The sequence below is a fragment of the Cephus cinctus genome, unplaced genomic scaffold (assembly GCF_000341935.2).
Source record: "Cephus cinctus unplaced genomic scaffold, Ccin1 Ccin1_scaffold1957, whole genome shotgun sequence".
Classification (NCBI taxonomy): Eukaryota; Metazoa; Arthropoda; class Insecta; order Hymenoptera; family Cephidae; genus Cephus; species Cephus cinctus.
Window position 1 is genome coordinate 29,816 of NW_014334073.1, and position 22,500 is coordinate 52,315.

The following is a 22,500-nucleotide window of genomic DNA, read 5'->3' on the forward strand; positions in this document are numbered from 1 at the left end:
GAAAAAAAAAGCCTTCGGAAAACTTGCCAGATGCTTCTCGGACGTCCGGTACGTGACGGTGGCACGAGAAAGGGAATTTACTTGCGGATTCCTTTGGCTACGTTTCCTTTTAAAATTCAAGAAACGCCACGCCGCCACATCCCTGCGGGAATCGATACGGGAATCCTAGAGAACGAAACCCTCGCCTGCCTGCATAGAGTGGATGGTGGATGGGATAGTGGCGATCTAGTAATTTTTTTTTTTTTTTTTTTTTTTCCTTCACTGTCAGCGCTGATCCCAGAGAAAAGGAAAATCTACTGGTAAAAATAGACCAGAGACACTCGGGCATGTCGCGGACTTGGGATATGAGAGAACCTACCCTTAACGGGATACAAGGGTCCTTAGAGGTAGTGGTCCAGGGAAGAGGAGTTTGCTTCGATTTCTTATAGTTATGGACTTGTCCAGCAGATTCGTAATAGCGAGATTGGTGGGTTCGTCAATTTTCAAAATTTACATATCCCTTGGGTATTGGAAGTTGGGTAAATTGTAGGGGGATGCATTTCGCGTATGTTGTCAGGCGCACGTTGGACATGTGTCGGTTATTATGAAAATGAGGAATATGGAAATTGTTAGTTATCGATTAAAAAATATTTTTTATTAGGCAAAAGTTTAGATAAAATGATGACTCAGGCAATATATATGTGGAAAGAGAGACCGAGGGAGAATCTGAGGTATTTTTCTTAATCGCTCAATGAAAAACCAGTCGTTATCCCATTTGCGTAAAATTACCATTGGAATATGAATTCGTGAAGAAAACAAAGTCGTAGTCGCGGTGCAGTGCAATGAGAGAAGCAGGTACAGATAATAATAATAATAGTAATATAGATCGAGAAGAAGCTATAGACATAAGGACAATAGTAATACCCATGGGAGGTAAACGTGAAGTTACAAGGACGAGAATAGAAATTAAATGTTTATTTTTTACATGAAAAGCTTATGTAATACCTAAAACCGGAGTGGATGTACAAATTAATGTAGTGTAAAATAGTTTTAATGCGTTTTGATATTCTGCTTGGAAGTCATCGGTATAATCGATGAGCGTCCGCAGGACATGAAAACGATGATAGATATGTGTGGGATCGATCAAAACTGTCAATCAATTCGTATTGAAACGTCATAGTTACACGTGTGCGTAGAGTGTGTATATATACATATATACATATATGTATACAGGTGGTAATAAAATTTGTGCAGATTATTCGAAATTGGCTTTTCTGTGTTGAAATACACACTCGATATACATTCCATATTCAAAATAAACTATAGATATAGAATAGCAGTGGCGTGAAAAAAAAAAATGAAATTCGCAGGAAAATTGTGGACAAACACGACAGTTTGAAATTCCCGCGTAATTTGAATTTGATTAAATACCACGGACGAGTCATTAAGCACAGTCTAACTGTACGCGGGAACGTCTATAAAAATGTACTATCGACTTAATTAAAGTGGATAAGAGTGTGGGAGTATGTAGAGTAATGAAAAAAAAAAAAAAAGTTAAATTGGTAAGAAAATAAAAAAATTAAATTTTGGCTATGAGAGTTTGCATAGCTTTGGAGAAACTTTGAATTGTACATCTTCCATGTATAGCTATACGAATACATTTAATCGTGTGCAAATATGTATGTATATATATACCCGGTATAAGTAACTTCGACTATTTTACATACAGGATAGATTCTGGATTTCTGTATTATTTTACATACTGCCCTACGTACGTGCGAGCTGATACACTTTGGGTATTGAATAGGAGTCTGGAACTATTACGAACGGAGTATAGTGACCCTATGGCATAGACTGTAGAAAATTCGCGCACAGAATCCGAAGCTTCTAGAACTTTCTGGCAAGTAGCCAGTGACAATGCGAATTCCGTATACGGGAGGCCGTCAGTATAACGCCGACAGTGAAATGGCAAAATGCCAGCCCGGCTGAAATCTTTAATTCAAACGGTTATAGATTGATCGAACGCGAGGAAGACATTGACGAATTTCCGATGATAACTTATCGACTCGTAATCCGTTTACGGGAATGTTATAATAATTAAGAGAAAGTGACGTTACCGACGTAACTGGAATTAGGGTGGATGGCCAATGACTGAGACATCCGACTTAAAATAACCGGATCGACAGGCGCTCCGATTACAAACATAATCGCTTGTTTTCCTGGTCAATAAATCTTTTCATAGATCATTCGATCAGTCTCCTTGTCATCTGTGTCCCATTGATTTTTCCTCACTAAATGAAATAATTAACCCATAGACTTCTGCTTTTTATTTTTTTGACGTCTGTCAATATCTGTCATGTAGCTGATAACCCTAACTGTCAAAAACAGCGAATTCGCACAGATCACTCGACCAATAAGTCCCCCGGGAAAAAAGGCGACGATTTTGAAAGAGGAAATAATAATAAAAATAACACCATTTCAATTTTTGTTTTGACACCACATATCTGCATTAGTCGATGATTCAATGATCGGACCCATTCTGAAGCTTAAAGGCATCGATCACGAGATACTAGATATTCCGTCGTATGATCAGAGATCCGCCGGCTAATGGATGCTGGGCAGTGTGGGTATCAGGAGGAAACGCAAGAACAACTCGCATGGAAATAAATCGGATACGTGCAGAGTAGGAAATGGCCGTGAGGCAGAGCGAAGCTAGGAACTGAAACGGGATTGGAGGTTGGTGGTTGACAATATGCGAAAGCAGAGTGCAACAGGACCTCGATAGGTCAACCTCCAGTCCCGGTGAAATAATTTATACTCAAGCCTTCCTTTTGTATATGTTACTAGTAACGCTTGGCTGGTATCACACAGCTGATAGAAATGCATAGTTGACGCAGAGGACGTATACGAAAGACATACATACAAGTATACATATGAAAAGTATATAAAAAATATATAATGGGCTATAATGCATAATACAAAGTTTAATATTTTTATATTAATCTATTTAGATAAAAGTGGGGGCTTATCTTTGAAAGCGACTAGTGACTCATTATTAATTAAATTTAATTAAAATCAAGCACCATAGCATTTCGAGAAAAGTTGGATAACTTTTTATTCGGCTCCTCTCGCCACTTTATATCTACGTTTATGAAACTGTATACTCGTACGTGCATGTATGTATATATATATAGGGTAAGCGGCAAACCTCTCTCTCCCTTAGGATCATCCATCAACTTTAAAATTCGCCTCGACGCGTTTATAACCTTTTCTGAGTAGAGTGCCGCTTGCAAAACATGGATAGGACGCAGATACCAATATCCGGTGTATCTGCTCGGAGTCGTCGAGGCTCATTAGGTAATTGGTTTATCCATGAGAATGAGAGGACGAGAGTAATAAGTAAAAAAAAAAAGGGGCAAGGACAGGGATAAAGAAGAGAAATGTAAAAAAGAAAAGGTTGGTTTAAGCGATTCTACCCTTTTTGGAATAATTTACGGAGCCCTTCCGTGGAATATTTTTGTTTCATCAACTCCGTAGGCAGAGGAGAAAAAGATACTGGAAAGTTCGTAATATCGCGGAATAAAGTTGAAGGAAGTAGAAAAGGCGAATGAAATTTTCATGAATTTCCGGGAGAAACGGTGCTAAGGGAAAAAGTGCAGCAACATATGCACCGGTTATTGCATCTACCAAATAGCCCAGTAAACATAGCGAGTGTCGCTCGACTAGGTACGGTTTATTCCTGGGCTAAAATATGACGTGGGTCCGGGACGGGGTTTACTGTGCTGGGTATACGTGTACACGTAGGATGCCCCGGGGATGTTGTGCGGGAAGAGAAAATAAATGAAAAAAAAATGGCAAACCAAAGGAGAAATGTACCTGGCAAAGTGCAACAAAACTCCTGCAATTGAATAGGTCGATGGAAGATTGATTTTCATGCGTATCCCTATATCTATATTTTTCAATTTTTTTTTTTTTTTCGACTTTTACACAATCCCACTTCACCCTACATGTCCAGCACTCTGCTTGAAATAGGATTTAGAGAAGCCTCGGAATCAGTCGTTTTGAAAAATCTCGAGCGTAGCTTTAAAGGATTACAGTACGACGTCTGTTTTGTTTTTCCCATAAGCCCGCGACCCTTTTTGTCCCTCGTTGAACTGCCACCAGCCCGATAGTACGTTTTATTTTTAATGGTAGATCAAAAAAAAAAAGAAGATATACCACGAGCGAAAAATACTTTGCGCTCAGATTGATTAAAAAATATTTATTTACCCATAAAGCAAACACTGGACTGCGTCCTTCGGTATTGCATGACGGTATCGATACTAAAAAAATTACATAGTAAAAAAGAAGTTATTGCTAAAAGACAGAATACAAATTTTTCAAAAAATATTTACGAAGTAGCATCGTACTACCAGTGACAAGCATTCCTATGCTACGTACGAAAACTTACCAGGAACGATTCTATGAATCGGCGCAGCTGGTGCAGGCGGCACGGATCCTGCAACGCTGTAAAGAGTTTGTCCGCTGCCATATTTAAGTGCGCTACAATGACAGGGTGTAGTAGGTGTAGTAAGACCCTCTCCGGATCTACCACCACCGACCACGGAGATCTCGTCGAGTTCGTGGCCGCTCTCGTAATGGCAGAGCCTGGTGGCACTGGTGCTTGGTGCCTGTCCTCCGCCGCACCCCCTACCGCCAGACCCATCGCCCCCACCACTGCCCTCCCCTCTACCCCCACTCCGTCCAACACTACGGCCCCTAAGCGACTGCACCAGCCGCTTGGCGCCCGAAGACATTCCACGAAGATGATCCAGCCTTTCGTACTTCGTGATACCACCGAAAATATCCGAAACCGCCCGAACTTCGGTTACGTGTATATAAATATATAAATATACACTACGGCGCGAGCTTACCAGCACCGTTTATCCCGACCGCTGTCACCGGACAGTACGCGCCACTATAATTAATTTCTTCATGCTTCCAATAATCTGCCAGCTCCTTTTTGAAGTACCCGCTGCCTCCTTTACCGACTTTCACGATACCTCAGCTGTCTTACGGTCCCATTAATTCCGTACCAGAACTTATCCAGACGACGCTCGACGTATCGGCTCCTCCGTACGACATTGCCTCCTCGCTGGTTTCTCTCGCCCCGAGGACGCTCAGCTGCTTGGGATTGCCGGGCACGTTCCGCCCGAGTGTCACCGCACTGACACCGGGACAGCAACAATGGTCTGACTCATTTTATTCTTCCCATCGAACACCACGCACCCTTACTCTCTAACACCCCATGGAGCAACAAGTGTCTCAACTCTGACCGCTTCGTTTTCGAGGGTGGAAACGCTGCTGCATCCTTGACTTGGTCTATCACCCTCAGGGCCGTACCGATGGGGATGACGAAGGGTGATGACCCTCCCCCGTCTGAAACAATAACAAAATATTTTATTACACACATTATATGAGACACGCGACAAACGTACCCCTATACTCAAATCATGCCCACGTAGATCACTGATAATTTATTTTCTATCTTCTATCTCTATAATTTATTTTCTATTAATCTCTAGTGAATTTTATTTTTTACCAAGTCACCAACCCCATACAAGTACCCTCCAGCTCTCTCATATCCTCCCTGACCAGATCTCTTGTCCTACTGGTAACGATAAAAAGAGTACGTCCTGTTGGTCAAACCGGAAATTCGAAAAACCAAAATACTCCAATAGGCTGTCTATGCCAAGTACGATCTATATGCGGATGATGATGGATGTACGGGCGATGTAGCGTCTACGAAGGCTCTAACGGTCGATCTGTAAAAAGGATATAAACAAGGGACCGTATAAGAGGAAAGCGTAGGCCTTGGAACCTCCATGAATGCGGGGATATTGAGCTGTCGGTTTCAGTAAGCCTGACGTATTATTTTCAGCTATTATACTGTTTTTTGTTATGCAAAAAAAAAAGGAAATGAAGGAAAAAAGTACATTCTTTCAAATCCATCCCACTCTACCGTGTCTACGCAGTAGCACCGATTCCCTCTTTTAATTTTCTCATATAATATCCTTAGGATACTCGTAAGCGTGTGACGTTGTTCATCGTGGCTTTTCGATTGAGTTGGTAAGACTGTTTCTAGTTACAATTCGTGTTGTACATGATTTTGCTTCCCGTCCCAATTAATACTACTCGGCCACGTGTACATAGGTATAGTATCTACACTGTATACTCTGTTCTATGTAACTTACCGATGCACTAAAGGACTTTCGGTCCTTCCCTATTGCTATTGGTAACGCTCTTGCGGTTTTGGCGGTTTGGCTCCACTTTGAACGTGTTATATTGTTTAGAGCATTTAAGGTCGACGGGCTTTTCGATGGGACTCGCGCCACTGGGGACTAACCGTCAGGCATGGTTGCCATGGCGACTGTTGCGGATCCCGGTTTCGAGTAAAGCCCCATAGACGCCTTGCGACGTCGTGCGTCGCGTCGTACTCTAATATCGTATAAAAAAGTTAGCTACGTTTTATCAGACATTTATTACGTTATCCTCCACGTCTATGTATACGTAAATGGGACCATTGGATGAATTAAATTCTTTTTTAAATATCTTTAACAGACCTTTATATACAATCGCCACCTTCGTTTCAGACGACTATAACGATAGACGTATTAATACGCTGTAAATTGTCTGAAGGAAAACTTGAAAATGGAGGTAGCTTATATACACAATGGAAGATACTCCTTGGATACTCTAAATAAATATTCATATATTTTGAGTAGCTTCCGGGTGGACTGGTTTTTCTACCAAGTGTATATATATATATATTACTGTGTATATGTCTTATATATATCTCGTACATATCCTACTGTATTGCTGGTAGTATAAAACGAGCAAATGGATCGAGCGGATAAGTGCTTGTGAGTCTGTAGAGTATGACTGGTATAGGCGATAAGCATGCGCGTTTAATGGGACATGAAGAGAGAGAGAGAGAGAGAGAGAGAGAGAGAGAGAGAGAGAGAGAGAGAGAGAATAAAAGTAAATATAAGATAAAACGAGAAAGAACATAAGTTCAAAAAGCGATGGAAGGAGTATAAGGAAATTGCTAAAGTGGCATCGGAAAATGGTGTGAGAAATTCTAAAAATTATCTCGAGATTTACATGGCGTCGTGAGCCATCTTCAGGGCGTCGTTACTTCGAATGACGTCGCTCTTGAGTGAGGACGAGAATGAGGAAGAAAAAAAAAAAGAAGATTTGCCTTGAGATTTCGGCCTTCGTAAGATCATCCCTTGAAGATACTTGAGGCTATTTCCCTTAGGGTAGTCGTTTGCCGTATAAATACGAAATGGAAGCCCCGTATTAAAACGTACGGTTGACACATTTCGGAGTGAGCGGAAATGATTTACCCCATGGAATATAAGAGTCCAGCCCTCCCCGCCGCTCGTAATATTTTTTCTCCATTTGAATTCGTTGCGTTAGCCATTTTCATATGAAAAAAGAATTACCTTACTTTTCAATATTTACCCAGTAACTTGTAAGAGTCACCCTTATAAATATGTATATGTATATATAAAATGTGGTTGTATGAATATTCATCGATATTTATTATTCCTTTGTTATCTTCGATCCGTTGCCAGTGGAGAAAATTTAGGGATGAAAAAAGAATGGCCTCCGCCAAGAATCTTACGTACAACGCGATACCTAACACCTTGCAATTCCTTAACCAATCTTCCTCGCACGATCCGTTATCCTTCAAATTCCCAGAAGCACACTGGATCCACGAAAACACCAGAATCCCCTCGCTCTTCGGCATCCGATTTGTCTGTTTTGAAAAAACCAGAGATTTTCTTTCGGTCGCTCGCGTTTCGTTATACGCGGACAGACGCAATGTGGAGATTGTATACGATCCGTCTAGTTCTTCAGATATTTTTCATGGCTCCGACCCCTCGAATTTTTCTCGCCCTTCTGGTCGCACTCGTATTCACCGAATCCTGGTATATATATGTATACATAGATATAAAAGTAGTCCTGCCGGCCAGACTATCAACCTTCGGTGAGTCTCGCTGACTTTTGCCCGCTACTGATTCCTTCATCTTCATCTTCCTGGCCGAATCCCTGTAGGAGGGATAGCAAGGACCCTCGGCAGCTCCATATTTTCCGGGGAGACAGAAGAGAAGGAAAAAGAAAAACGGGCTGAGAGCGAGAGAGCGGCTGGAAGGAAAGTAAATGGGGGAAAACTCGCTTCGGGAACGGAAATAAAATAATTTTCGTCAGCCTTACTTTTTATAAAGTTTCGCAAGAAAAAAACTTGTGGTTATACATACATATATATATACACGCACATACACGTAGGATTATTCACGGCAAACGTACCAGCCGAAGTTGGCTGCAAATGGCTGATTTCGTAAATCGGAACAGCGTGACGTCATTAAAAAAAAAAAAAAATATGAAAGTTAACGTCGTAGCATTATTGACATCATGAGTTCCAGAATCTTTTATTTTTTTTTAACAAGTTCGTCACACTGCCTCGACCAACAGAATAGCTCGATCGCATCCAACTTCAGCTGGTACGTTTGTCGTGTATATAATCCTGTATGTACTATAAATAGATTTACTCGTGACATTGTTCTCTCGTGAAGCATCTATATACCTATAGCCGTCTTGTAGATTCTTCTTTTCCAATGAGTTCAATTTAATTTCACTAACTGAACTGCTGCCGATTGGCTAATAAAAATTTAATCAGTCTCGGATAGTTTAATACAACAGGGTACTACGGGCTTATGGTGGTTAAGGCGTGTCATGGCTAATTAATCGAAAAAGAGGATTCCACTAGATTTCTCCATCTCATTGGTAGTTACATAGAATGAAAATAATCGAATTCCATGAATATGCTGATATATTCCTTTCGGATTGTAATTAGATTTTCTACCTGCAACGCACCTCGGATTTCATCGACTTGGATCGTCCGTCGAGTTCGTTCGTTTTCAAATGATATTTTCACACGGAAAGATAATAATTTTATGACCAAAAGGAAAATCTCAACCCATGCATGAGATATGCCTTTTGAAATGTTAAATGATAGGACAGAGACGCGCTGCTACTACTCTTCATTGGAATTTCATTGGCTCTACTGCAAAGAGAGAGAGGTGGGAGAAAATATAAGTAAAAGAGAATTTGAAAGGAGTAGGTGGTATGGAGAGGAAAAAAATGTCTGATATCCCTCCTGTGGCAGGTTCTTTTTGGCTCCTTTACCCTTTCTCAGCTTTTCACTTCGCAGCATCCAGGGCTCCTCCATTGTAAGGATATCGAATCCGATGGAGATTTCAGATTGTGGTTTTTTCGTTACGGCTCGAAGCACCCACTCATCTCGCTGGTAAATATTTTCGTTGCATTACACAATTTTACTGGTTTCATGGAAAAAAAAAAAAAAAATTCATCAGCTTCCCTCGTGCCGCGTCAAATAAAAATAATCGTTCGGTCAATAATATCTGTTTGGAGAAAAATGATATAAAAATAATTTTTCTTAAGTTTTCTAGCCTTTTTTTTTTCATAACATCAATAACTGATACGCTTACATTATTTATTTATACACCATACCAAGAAAGTTTTGGCTCGTGGGAAAAGTTAGGATGTCCTGTGGGGCATAATGAAATTCACTTGCTTACCATGGATCCTTTACTTTTACTATTTCACCAGGTTGCCAAGGGGACCAAGTTAAGAATACCGGCCTTAATTAAGGCTCGTCTTACGAGAGTCGACGATAAAGTTCTTGGTATACCGGAAAATTCCTTCAGTCCCTTGCAACGGGCGACATTACCGAGAAGGAATCGTTGCGACGGAGGTTAAAAGAAATTATTAAAAAATATATGAGAAAGAAAAATTTTTAACGTAAAAACAAAACGAGCATGGGCCAGTACGATATAAAGAGAAATATTTACGAGTGGTTGATGCTAGGTATAAAACAAAAAATATATAAAATTTTTATATTTACATTTTACGCGTTTCTGGCCAATATTGTCATTAATGCTCATGATTTCCCAATAGCAGCCGCGTTCTTGTTCAGCCTCGTGTCGACGTTTCGCAAACGTTTCAGTCTGCATCATCAAGACTAGGAGCCTCTTAGCGTTTTATCGTATTCTAGGAGCCTCCTGGTCCTGATGATGCAGACCTAAACATTCGCGAAACGTCGCAGAGCTCAACACGTACGCGGCTTCCGTCCGGAAACCATGAGTACTGAAAAATTTTTAAAAATTAATTTCTAATTGACACACGTATGATTGGTATTGTAAAAAAAAGAATATAGAAAAAAATCAACATCTCACAGACTGCGGTATGAATTCAGAAGACGTAGACACGTAACGACTGGACCGATGACGGTGAACGGGAAAAGCTCAGATAGACGCAAAAGGTGGAAGCTGAGTAGGCGGAGGAAAACTGAAATCAGCCAAGGGGGAAATAAAATCCCAACAGAAATCGAAGAACGGATAAGTTTTGTAAGCTGATCTTCCACCGGAAGTTATCTTAGCGTCATGGCAGTTGAGTCAAAGATAATGAATGTAGCCAGCATCGGATCAATTAAGGGATGAAAGCCGTGTAGCTCGATACCATCGAGTTATTTGATGAAAAAAAGTCATTGTTTCCACAAAATGTCAAAAAAAAAAATTCTGGTACAGAGAGAATGCAGAATGAGGAGATAACGGTATCTAGTTAGATAATCAGGTATACCAACTCGCAATAACTTGGTAACCTTTTTCTTTTGTTTCAAGAGAAAAATCATTTTTTCATGGACTGTACCGGCAATCAAATGCTCGCCTTTTTCTAATTCGACCCGATAAAATACTCCTGGGCGCAGGTAACTGCTTCATATACGAGTGAGTAAGCTACTAAGTGGAGTCTCTAAAGGTTATACTACTGACTACCGAGACAAAGGTGGAAGGTCGCAGAGTAAAACTGGGTGGCGCAAAGTAAACGTTACAAATTACATCGTAAGCTTAGCTAGCTTAGGAAATACGTAATTCTTTTGTATTTTTTTGGTTCGAAAATTTTTTTTATCCACCAAAACGATATTTTGGAATACGTATTTTTCTGTCACACCAGGTATACTGGTACTGGTTGTCTTTTTGAATTTTAATGGATTCCACACATGCATGCGCGTTCCATCGAAGTTCGCTTATCGCGTACGGACCGTGATAAGAATTGACAAAATGATATCAACAGAAACGATCGGAAATGTCCCGTCAGTTGAATTGACGGTTAACGCTGATACGAATTGAACGGCGTTTATTTCTACGGTTGAGTTTTCCATCTCGCGTTCCTATAGAATTCACTTTTCGTTTTTTTTACCCAGTATTTATTTTTTATTTTGTTCCTTTTTTTTAAACGTTGGTACTCGTCTCGGTTTAAAAATCGACGACTGCCACGTGAATGCCAATAGATAGTGACGATCGTCGTTACACGTGCAAGTAATTCTTTCGCGTTCTGTAAATACAACACGTATATCCTGCTATAAGGGTTGCTTGTCAATTGCCTAGTTTTTTTACTGGAAAAAATTTTCCTTTCGAATAAGAAGAATAATTGATGATTTTTCACGGCTTACCATAGCTCACGTTAATACGCGGGAACGGTTATTCGACTGAAAGTAAAATTAAAGAAAAAAAAAAAACAAAATAAAATTAGATTCGTGTTTTAATAAAAGGTTTTTTTTTTCTATTAATTGCCATAACGTTTATTACCGACGAGTCGTGACTACACGAAACTGCTCACCTACATACGACGAGGTTAACGGCTAGATAGGTTATGTTGCTAAGCGGATACTTAGACACGTGGACAGTCAGACAGACAGACAGATAGATAGACGCCAAGTCGGAGTAACGCGTTAAGGAATATGAAAGTAAGAAAGCTGGTTGTAAGAATATTAATAATAATAAAAATAAGAGGTTTGCCTTCTAAAGCATTGATGATTTTCTTGATTTATTTACCAGATAAGAGAGTCCTATCGAGTGGATTGTCCAGAAATAAACTAGACGCCTGCAGAGCTCCGGCACCAGTATTCTTGCTTTTATTTACTGTAAAAACTTGCGCCCAGATACCTGAAGTGTCTCGAGTCACAGAGTCGCTTTTACGGCCGCCTTCGTTATCCATTTTCCAGAGTTTACTCGCGCGATTTAAGATGCCGCAATCCCTCGAGCGAAAATCGCGACTTCTTCGTTCCTCCGTTGGCAGGAATGAGCTTAGGCGTAAGACAGCTAGGGGTATAACGTGGATATGAGTGAGAGGGACAGCGAGGGGAAGAAAAATGGGAGGAGAGCATAAAAGATTTTACGAAGGTAAATGAACGTTTCCAATATCGAGTCGATAGAAAAATATTGCTTGCATCGATTTGAATGAAGCTGCCATGTTTTTCGAGACACTTGGCTAAAACGATACGGTTGGACGAGAAAGCGGGGTAAGAAGGGGCAAAAATATTAAAATGCGATACGGTATAAAAAGAAATGTCAAGGTCACGGAATGCACGGGGCTGTTCAAGGAGAGAAACATAAAAATTTATATATATTCCAAGTATATTTGAAAAATTTTCGTGAAAAACTTCACATCGTTAACTCTTTCCTACCGCAAAATTTTCCACCGGGGAATCGTTGTTAAATTCGAATTTCAAATGCGGCGCGCATTGCCACCCAGACCTTTTCAAAACAACAGCCAGGTAAGTCGTGATTTAATGTTATGGCTGACATACCAGCCTCGACCCTTCTTCCAAGAATTCTCTTTACACGAGGTACAGTCGAAACGTGTAAACTAATCATCAGTATTTCTACTCTATACTTTATTACACTTTTATTCCACGTCTGTATTTTAATCCCATCATCGAATTTCACTCTGTGAATTAGTACAGTCGTACCAATCCGAGTCAGGCGTGCCAATTGCAAAGCTCGCTACGCTACTCGAATTTGAAATTGATAAGTGCCCTGGCTGACACTCGAGCACCATCTACTCGAACGTAGCTCCCGTCGAACTAGAAAATTTAACACCCTGTCATTTTAACTTTGCCAATAAAATAGAAAATTTATAGAATTAGGGGATAAGGAAAAAAATTATTAAATTTATAAATACTGCACTATTTTAAATGATACCATAAGTCATTTAGCTATTCCTATTGTAGTTCTATTGTTAGCATTATTATTATATAAATACAGACATATATATAAATATAAGAAGCTTTGTATTTCTTACTCCCCCTCAATCCTAGCAATAAAGTACTGTTGTATTGTTCATTTTATGACCTCACTATTTATTTAATGAATTACTTTATCCCATTGTCCTATATATATCTTATATTGTACATTACATAGTCCTCAGATAAGGTTTTATGTATAGTATGTACTTACGCGTTTACGATGCCAGGGCAGCAATGTTCCTTATTCCGTCAGAGGCACTGCTTTAATTTTCACTGACAACCTTAGCAACACACTTCACATGATACTTTAACCGGATACTCGTGACCTCTGTTGTACCTCGTCTCTTAGGAAATTGCGCTCAGTGAGAATCGACTTGAGATTTCGAGATATTCCCCCAACAAAGATGAAAATAGAGGAACACAGAAATTAATTATATGAAATTCCCACTTGCCTCGACCGAATTGCCAAGTGTGTTTGAATTGACTGATCAACGAGTTGACTCACCTAGCAACGCTGTTTCCTTGTAAAATTCAAAAATTTCTTTATCAATATTTATAAAAATAATTATACTGTCATTTTACATTAACGTCTTATTCCCAATGCCAATAATGATTTGATACTGGAAAAATGCAATTTTCCTTACCAAAACCGACTAACGTATCTACTATCAAGAATATGTATAAAACTGATTAAAAGGATCGATCAAAAAATTTGGTCTATATGTCTAAGAAATATTGATTAATTACCGTTTAAAAATATATGAAAAAGTAAAGATAAGGTTCCCGTATGACAAACCACTCTGGTAGCTGCTCTCTGCAAGAATCATCCTATGGTATCACGACACGTGTAACGTCCCAAGAAGAATAACTGTCAAGGATACTGACGAGACAGAAAGCGAAAAAAAAGGCAAAAAATACTGAGATATCGTCGATCCCGTGTACCGAAAAACTGGCAAGCTTCTGCGCCCCGCACGTTAAGTGCCACGTAGAAGGGAACGAGTCAAGGAAGGCAAGGTAGATAGGTAGAATTGGTAGGCGATGTAGGTAGATAAGTAGTGTACAGCTCACGATAAGTCCACCAGACTGGGCGACGAGTACAAGACGAGGCTCAATGTCTCACCAATGTCACAATTTAAGGTTACCGGAAATCGTTTACAAAGAATCGGCACGATTTTCTCGTTCACGGTGGTTAAGTGTCGTGCGGTAACAGCGGTTAAACCGTGTAAACCCGTGAGCGGCTATGGCGACAGCCCAGCTCTCACTAGTCCACGATGGTTGGTACGGGGTGAGGTGCGGTGAAGGATTTCGCAGCATCCGCAGGGCGCAGGACCAGCAGCCCCAGTACGAAAGTGTCGGATGATGGAAGGGATGCGGCTCGTAGCTGAAGTCCACGGTATAGGATATGGAAGGTACAAAGCTCTGAATCTAGACTGTACAGGTTAGGTCGGTAGGTACGGGCGGCCGAGACTTGAAACTGCATTACCGGCCGCGCAGCTCGGACTCGCTTTTCCCCAGCCAGAGATTCCGAATCAGTGCGCAGGCGCGACGTTCTGCTCTATACACGTACGTGTCCATAAATATAATAATTACCTTTAGAGTAGAATTAGAATGTTCTTTCTTAGCTTTTGCATCACACAATAAAATTTCCTTTAATATCTCTCAACAAAGAGCCTTCTACTTAACTGAATACACTAACAGGTTTAAATTAATGAACGTGTAGGTAACCCCTATGATCGATGACATGCATCCTTAAAAAAATAGATGCACTATCGTAACCTCGTTATTTCATCCCAGTACGAATACACGCTCTTGATGAATTGCTTATATCCAACGCTATAACAGTACTGTATATATCTATGTACGTACCCAGATACCGTAACACTTTCGTATTATCAGTCTTTCCAGGCTATTGTTTATTATACACACTGCGTACCGCCGTTGATAAATACATCGTCCCTTATGAAGTATCGCAGTCAAATATAATTGTGTGAAGGATTTTTCATATTAATACATATACAAGAAGTGCATTAATTGACTATAGTCGTGCATACAGTATAACGAGCATAACCTAATCATCATCGTTACCAGAATCAGCGTCATGGCTGCATTCCTCGCTCTTTTCAGTGAAACGTAACCAATAAATGTTCCGTTCTCTTGTGCCACTGAAGTCCTAGCTGCGTCCCACCCACATATAAATCTCATCATCAACATTCCTCAACGTTACTTCGATCGCCGAGATAGAATGGCAGGTAAGCGACTCCCGACAATACTGCATGTTCCTTGTAACCTATAAACTGTCTCCCTTATTCTGTCAACATGGCCCTGCTTCGGTGCACCCAGAAACTGTCTCTCACCCACCTCAAGATTATGGATGATTGAGCGGCGTGCTATCTGGATTAGCGAGGGTTCACTGACAACGTGAGCTGTCAGGAGGAAGACGTTGTCAACTAGGTATCCTAGATGAGTCTCTATTAATACATATTACGAACCCTGTTAAAGTATTACCAGTCGATACGTATAAACGAATAGGAAAGGGGGTACCTGGTATACGCGACCAATTGACGGCTGTATCGTTGCTCGTGCGTTTCTCATGAAAGATTCATGGGGCAAAAGTTTTCTCGCGAGAAGAGGTTAGCCGCAGCATAAAAGTGTCGTTAGAGAACGACCGAAGGAATATATTCGATGTCATCGGTCAACGTCAAGAGGTATTATGGGTATACGTGAAAATCGTCTTACTTCGCTGTGATATCGAATAACGAATTCTTTGATAGCTCTGCTTTTTCTATATATACAGATAGAGCACGTGAAAGGACCGTGTACGAGCTTATACAGTCGATCCAATTGGTTCTTGCCAGCTTACCAGGACACGGGATTGGCTGTCGGTTACTTTAGACGGAAGTATAGTACAAGACGTTAATGGCTCTGGTTCACTGTGAACATAGCAAACGCGTTCCTACAACGGACCATTCTCTGTTCTTGTAGCTGATATGGAATTTCATGAGAACCGGAAGGAAACCTTTGGCGCGGGTTGAACGATCCGCAAAATGGCAAGCAGCGACTTATTATTATTACATTTAATAGAATTAATCCTATACCAACAACACCCTGTGTCGTCCGAAAGAGGTAAATACGTTTATAGACAAAATATTATTAAATTAAATCACTTGAAGCTTACAGAGCAAATTGCATATTAATCGGCTATCGCGTTTACAAATTTTATCCCGTTACATGAGCTTATGTATCTCTTGACCAGGATTCTTCGTAGTGAATAAAAAAGATAATTATTATACATATTTTAATAGTATGCTATATTATGTTACAGGAAGTTGCTGATGAACGTAACGAAGTTCCACACTGGCTCTGTAAATATCTGAGGGTCGATCTTTGCTACTGCAACGACGGTAACCGATGATACTCCATGATAACCAATGCGCGGTACGTGTTATCATTTCGTTACAGGCTGTTACTGTTGGCAAGATAAGCCACGAAATTCGAAAAGTCCCGTTCACCAACAATCCCAAAGCCACCCCTTGACCGTGCGATAATATTGATAGCAGGAAGAAATTAAAAGTTCGCTAAACTTCAAGTCAGCAACGCACCGCAGCGACAATACTGCTATCATACGACGTATACCTATATGCGTAAACACGGACAGACTCCAAAGATGCAGGAACATCAACCTTCAAATGTCAAATGGATATATATACATATAGGCTGTCCCAAAATTCATGTACCCATGGGTCATGGCTGTGTTCGGGAGGCATAAGAGATCACGAAGATGATTCTTTTTCTGTCCAGAAGAAGAAACGGTAGGCATCTACAGACCTTGAGATTTCTTCCCTTGCTTCTGTTTCTTTCACGGCAGCGATGAGGCTGCACATGCTACAGACAGATCACGCGAAATATCAATTGATTCACGGTCCGAGCACTAACTGCATTATTTGACAGACCACCGATACGCCTTGGCTTCGCATAGCAGCTTCACGCGGATCCTGTGATCCGCAATCGTTTCGAGCGACGCGTTCGGTCGGACGAAAACCCGTGCCTGAAACGTAGATGAATCCCATTAGACCTGCTCCCATTTGAAGACTAAGAACTTCTACAGAAAAAAAGATCATTTCCATGATCCTTGATGCCTCCCGAACACGGTCATCCCCCGAAAGTACATAAATTTTGAGACACCCTGTATACCTAATACACACGTTATAAACATACATCTATATCCCAAGAATAACACGAATCCATCAACTCTCTGAACATAATTAACGAGCTGCCGCCAACTTGTCTCCGATTCGGGTTGGTAGAGCGATCGATTAATCACACACAGTTGCAATTATGCTGGAACCTACTGTATACACGTGACGACAAGATGAACAACGCGCCAAGTCCTTTTATCAAAGGCAAAGAAGCTGGACACTGAATTTGCTTAGTTACACTTGGTAAATGGATCGGTTGCTCGGACAGGATCATCAAAAGGCACATTCGTATTTATATGTATATATGAACATACGACACAATGACACGCGACAAAGAGAATCGTAGACCCAAAATTATACAAACTACGAACACACTGAAAATTCGTACAGGGAATTCGCACGAGTGCCCATATACCTAAATGTTCACTTATGGTATGCATATGGTCCATATACATGTATAAATTCATAGCGTCACAGGGTATATAAATACTAAGACCAAAGGGGCACACGATGCTTAGTGTTTGTTAAACCATGCAGTGGTACAACGTGTACTATTATCGTTATGTCTCTCTCACTCTTGTTAGCAGAGATGGACACAGGATACAATAGAGATGTTACTACGGAATCGTACTAAGTACATATATACCACGGCACTTTACGTGTATCTCGTATAACGGGTGTGTGTTGGCGTATCGGGCAGTAAAGAAGTTTGACTGTAGCATGTTGGGTAGATGTATACAGTGTGACGGAATAGTTTCAGATCGGATATATAAGACCATTACTCGTGGCTGCTGTCGGATCGTAGTTAATATCCATTTAAACCTATAGCGACTGATAAAAATGGTTTTCTCTATCGATGGGATTGGGTCGTTGATTAATTGAACAATATTGGTGTAATTGAAACGGATGATTTATCGTAATATTATTTGTTTGGACTTTCAGCGGTTTGGGATTGGAGATAAAAGTGATTTTTCTTCTGCGGTTATGCAACCTTTTATTATGGGGATGTAAGAACCGTTCAGTATGGCCATTAGTAATTTGCCATTGAGAACCTGTAACATCTACGGAACCATCCATTAGGTGGAGTTACCGGGTAGTTAGTGTAGGCTCCTATTGTGACTGGCGCATCAATAATGCCGGTTTCGAGGGTGGACGTTCAGAAGCAACCCCTTCTTGCTATTTGGATCTAGAAGAGCCCGACCACCCCTATCAATAACGTCTAATCGACCTGCGTAGCTCGTGGACATGGACGAGACTAAAGGCCATATGGGTAAAGGGAACAAGAGAGTGGAGGGTGACGTCAGAGTGAGAGAGAGAGAGAGAGAAAGGGGGGAGGGGGGGATGAACATTTATTTTACTAGAGTTACTAGACCCTTTTAAGTATAAAGCAAAAAATATATGAAGTAGGACAAAGAGAATTTTAGAGAATTTTATTAAGTTAGCCTAAGTATATAAGCTTGTAATCAACCTGGACGGACCTATAGCAGTTGTAAGATGAAACCAGAAAGGTACGTAGTGCTTTTTTTAAATGCGACCAGCGTGCACTTTTCACAAATGGCAGTCGGAGGCGAATTCGAAAATCTAATATCGGACGCTAGCAGCGACTGTTGATAAAGTAAAGAAAAACTATCAAGTTGGAAGCAAACGAACGAGTGTTAGGAGCTGACGTGGAACTGGATGACGCGAAGTTTAATTCTCTGGAGAAGGTTGGTACTCTTGGAAAAAATCATCTGGGGGATAAAGATCCCAGGGAAATAAAGTCTGCTTTCTTCTAGCCAAGAGACCAGAAGTGCCGAGCAATGCACTCCGGTTTATTCGCACCTGGGACGGGACGAACGGACCGGTTAAATGTTTGCTGCAACCTCAGATTCTCTTTGGTCCGACGGAACGAGCCGGCGACGCTGGCCCTTTGTTAAGGGAAAATGACGCTTCGGTTGGTACAGTGTCTTGTGAATTTTATTAAAAATAGTATAGACCTGATCACGTCCGTTCAGTTTTGGGCTTGTTTATACCCCTAGACCTTGTACCAACCCCGTGTAAGATCGTCGCATCTCGTGTCGAAGATGTCATCAACCGGAGGAGTATTTACATATCTGGAAGACCCTAACATCAGCCTTGGTTTTCGACGGGTTTACACGAAGGTTGGCCGAACCACGATTTCGAACAATTTCAATGTAAACTTCTCGCAATACAATTGTTCGTGCAAGCTGGAGAACAATGGGCATACATCTGTCTGTGCGTTAGAGAGAGAGAGAGAGAGAGAGAGAGAGAGAGAAAGGCACACGATGGCTTCGGCATATCGTGAGATTGAAGATGAGTATAGGGAGTCGATATGACAGTAAGACCGTACTTGCGACGTAACTTGGTAAATAGATAATTAACACCTGATGGAAAGGTAGAATTTGTGTCTGTATACACTGTTTAGGCCCACAACAATCGACGCGCCACTTGCCACACTCCCAAAATAAACACTTTGAGGTCTAACAAGTGCTTATATTACCAGTGACAAAATTAACCACTATTTCCCAGAGTAATTATTTGGCAAAAATATGATTTTATTCTTATCCACTTTGTATGTTATTATAAGGAAACGAAAGAATTCACACTGCACCACTTACTAATAAGCTTTCCAGCAACGGAATGTGTAAATTAACGTCAAATTTGTCGAAAAGATAAGGAGCGAAAATCACCACGAATGATACCTCACACTACTCACTACTCACAAGAGAGAGAGAGAGAGAGAGAGAGGAATGGCGTGGAAGAGAACAATCCTCTCGTAAGTACAGATTCGACGAAGAGGTGGTCCCAGACGAAGGATAATTCCAAGGATAGGGTAGCTGCGCCTCCTGAGGATATTCTACGCCTCCTCGCATAGGAAGAGACACGTGAAAGGACTTACACAAAGGGATGAAACGACCACTGGGAACATTTTGTACTCGTTTCCTCTGTCCTTTTCATTATTTTTTTTTTTTTCCTTCTATTTTCGGAAGAGTTTTCAACCTCTTTCGGACTTACGCACAAAATATTTGCATAACCACCCCAGGCAATGCAGCAACCTAAATAGGGGTTGGTATAATGAGTACAAGCGAGCGTTGTGAATAAATCAATATATGAGTTTGAACGTTAAGGGTGGTTCATGTTATTTTTTGCATTGTTATTGTCGATACTCCTCCGGACTACCGTGTACAAAAAAGCACCATCGACGTTCGTGATGAAATAGTTCCGTCCATTTTTGTTTGTCTCTTTTGTGCAACATCGACGAGTGATATGAGATTTTGAAAAATAAAAGGGTAAAGGCACTCTCTTTCTCTTTTCAATTTTTTTTTATCGCGAACTTTCTACTTTCCCGTTAACCACATTTTTTTCTCATTTCTCCCCTACACTGTGTTTTTATCCTTTGTGCCGTTCGATGCATCGCAAATCCCTGACACTTTGATCCCCATAAGTAACAAGGCATTTTTTTTAATTCCAACTTCGGTCCGTATTGCACGCTCAGAGAGAACGCTGGCACCCGAGGTCTGATGAATTTCTATGGGGGTTCAAAGGAGAGGGTAATTTCAAGTTGAATTAGTTACAGTAGTTACACCAGTGCCTAGTAGCCAGTCGGGCATCCAGCAACCCAACCGAAACATATCCTCAGTTGAATATAACGTCAGAGGTGAGAAGGAGGCCGCGTTTATGGAAACCATAACCTTAATTTATTATACGACACTCGTTAAGCCCAACGATACGGATACCCGTAGCAGCTAAGAATTAATTCTCATTGTCATTGTCACCCTCAACCTCATAGACCGGAAGGACTTCATAAAAATATACACGGCATCTGTACCCACCGCGATACAAATTTACATTACGTTTATAATGATCGTTACGATACCTAAAATCTATATCCGATTCAATTATACCGCGAATAATTAACCGAAAAACGAATTTTAAGCCAATATAAATTTTACAGGATATATCTTATAGAGCTATGATTCTTTTATTCGTCCCCCCCCTCCCCCCTTCCGTAACCCGTTTTCAACAAAAATTTTCACTCCTGTGGAGTTTTTATACAAAATCCATTCGGTAGATGCGTATGGATAATTTGAGATTTTCATAGGTCAAAGTTCACAATCCAACTTACTCCAGTTTATATATTTATTTGTTAACAGGGGGTCTTGTCATATATATCGTTGTAGGTTAGTTATCTTATACTTATATGTCTTATACTTATATATCGTATAAGTAAGTTTTTCTTCGTTCTCTACCCAGAAGCGTTCAATTTCTTCGGGGAGCTTGCGCGCAAAGGTATGGGGTATAGAAATAGCACAGACCATCCGACCACTTTTCCCATAAGGATACCACAGCAGCGCCAATAAAATTGTCGGCTCGAACCTGAAGCTTGGGCGATGATTGGATCGCGGTGGAAAACCGCAGGAAACGCAGCGGTCGGGGTCGCAGATCAGTAGTGATGACTTTACCAATCGTTTACCCTAATGTTACGAACGTGGTAAGAGGAGGAATGAAAAAAAAAAACGAATTTTTTTTACCCAACGATATCTGTAGACACAACGGATCTGCAGTTTGTCCTGCAACCTCATGAAATACATGAAAACCACCCCAAGGCATCCTCTACACTCTTCGCCTCAAGTACCAACTCTTACGCTGATCGAAGTCGAAAGGACCCAACGTGTACCTAACGGAGAGATAAAACTGTCGAGGGGTCGACCCGATCAACCCCTAGACAGTTCAAGACTAATCGACAAGTCTGACCTGCCGAAAAAGGACCGAGTTGGCAACCTGCCCTAATATTTAATAAGTCAAGGGTTGGCTGCCCTGGATTCAATTTTCGTACTGCCACCTCGGAGCTATGGTATATTCTGATGTACAGGGAAAGAGTTTTTGAAAATAATCCCTTTTTTTATTAATTTGACTTATTTTCATCCCTTGCTATATCGAATCCACTAACCATTTTTCAACTTCACTGGTCACTCGAAAATCCTTCTTTGTATGGGCTCTAACGTTGCTCTAGGGACTGCAAATGGCTACTGGGGAGATTTGATCGCGGGAATATCGGCATCGGCGAACGAGCGATCGTTAAACGAACCCTCGAGTATATTGCTAACGATCAGGCTTTTACGTTCCATTCGTCCTACGAAATCGGCCCATTTTCACGCGGGGGTAGCATTT

The 22,500-nt window shown here is 40.8% G+C and overlaps 1 protein-coding gene and 2 long non-coding RNA genes across 3 annotated transcripts in view; 2 read left to right on the plus strand and 1 right to left on the minus strand.

The window, feature by feature from the left end:
• The window catches only part of LOC107273995 (cyclic nucleotide-gated channel rod photoreceptor subunit alpha), a 21,137-nt gene extending 16,469 nt beyond the window's left edge, over nucleotides 1-4,668 (minus strand). The window contains exon 1 of the mRNA XM_015752706.2: nucleotides 4,430-4,668. The gene's annotated coding sequence lies outside the window, so the exon portion shown is untranslated. The remainder of the gene's footprint in view (nucleotides 1-4,429) is intronic.
• A 10,495-nt stretch (nucleotides 4,669-15,163) lies between these two features.
• Nucleotides 15,164-16,174, plus strand: LOC107273997. The gene is made up of 3 exons (XR_001539388.2): nucleotides 15,164-15,583; nucleotides 15,662-15,837; nucleotides 15,927-16,174. It is a non-coding gene; the product is annotated as an uncharacterized LOC107273997 (long non-coding RNA).
• Nucleotides 16,175-16,460: 286 nt separating this feature from the next.
• LOC112495297 lies at nucleotides 16,461-19,597 on the plus strand. Its single transcript, XR_003061698.1, has 3 exons — nucleotides 16,461-19,034; nucleotides 19,104-19,261; nucleotides 19,347-19,597. It is a non-coding gene; the product is annotated as an uncharacterized LOC112495297 (long non-coding RNA).
• The last annotated feature ends 2,903 nt before the right edge of the window (nucleotides 19,598-22,500 follow it).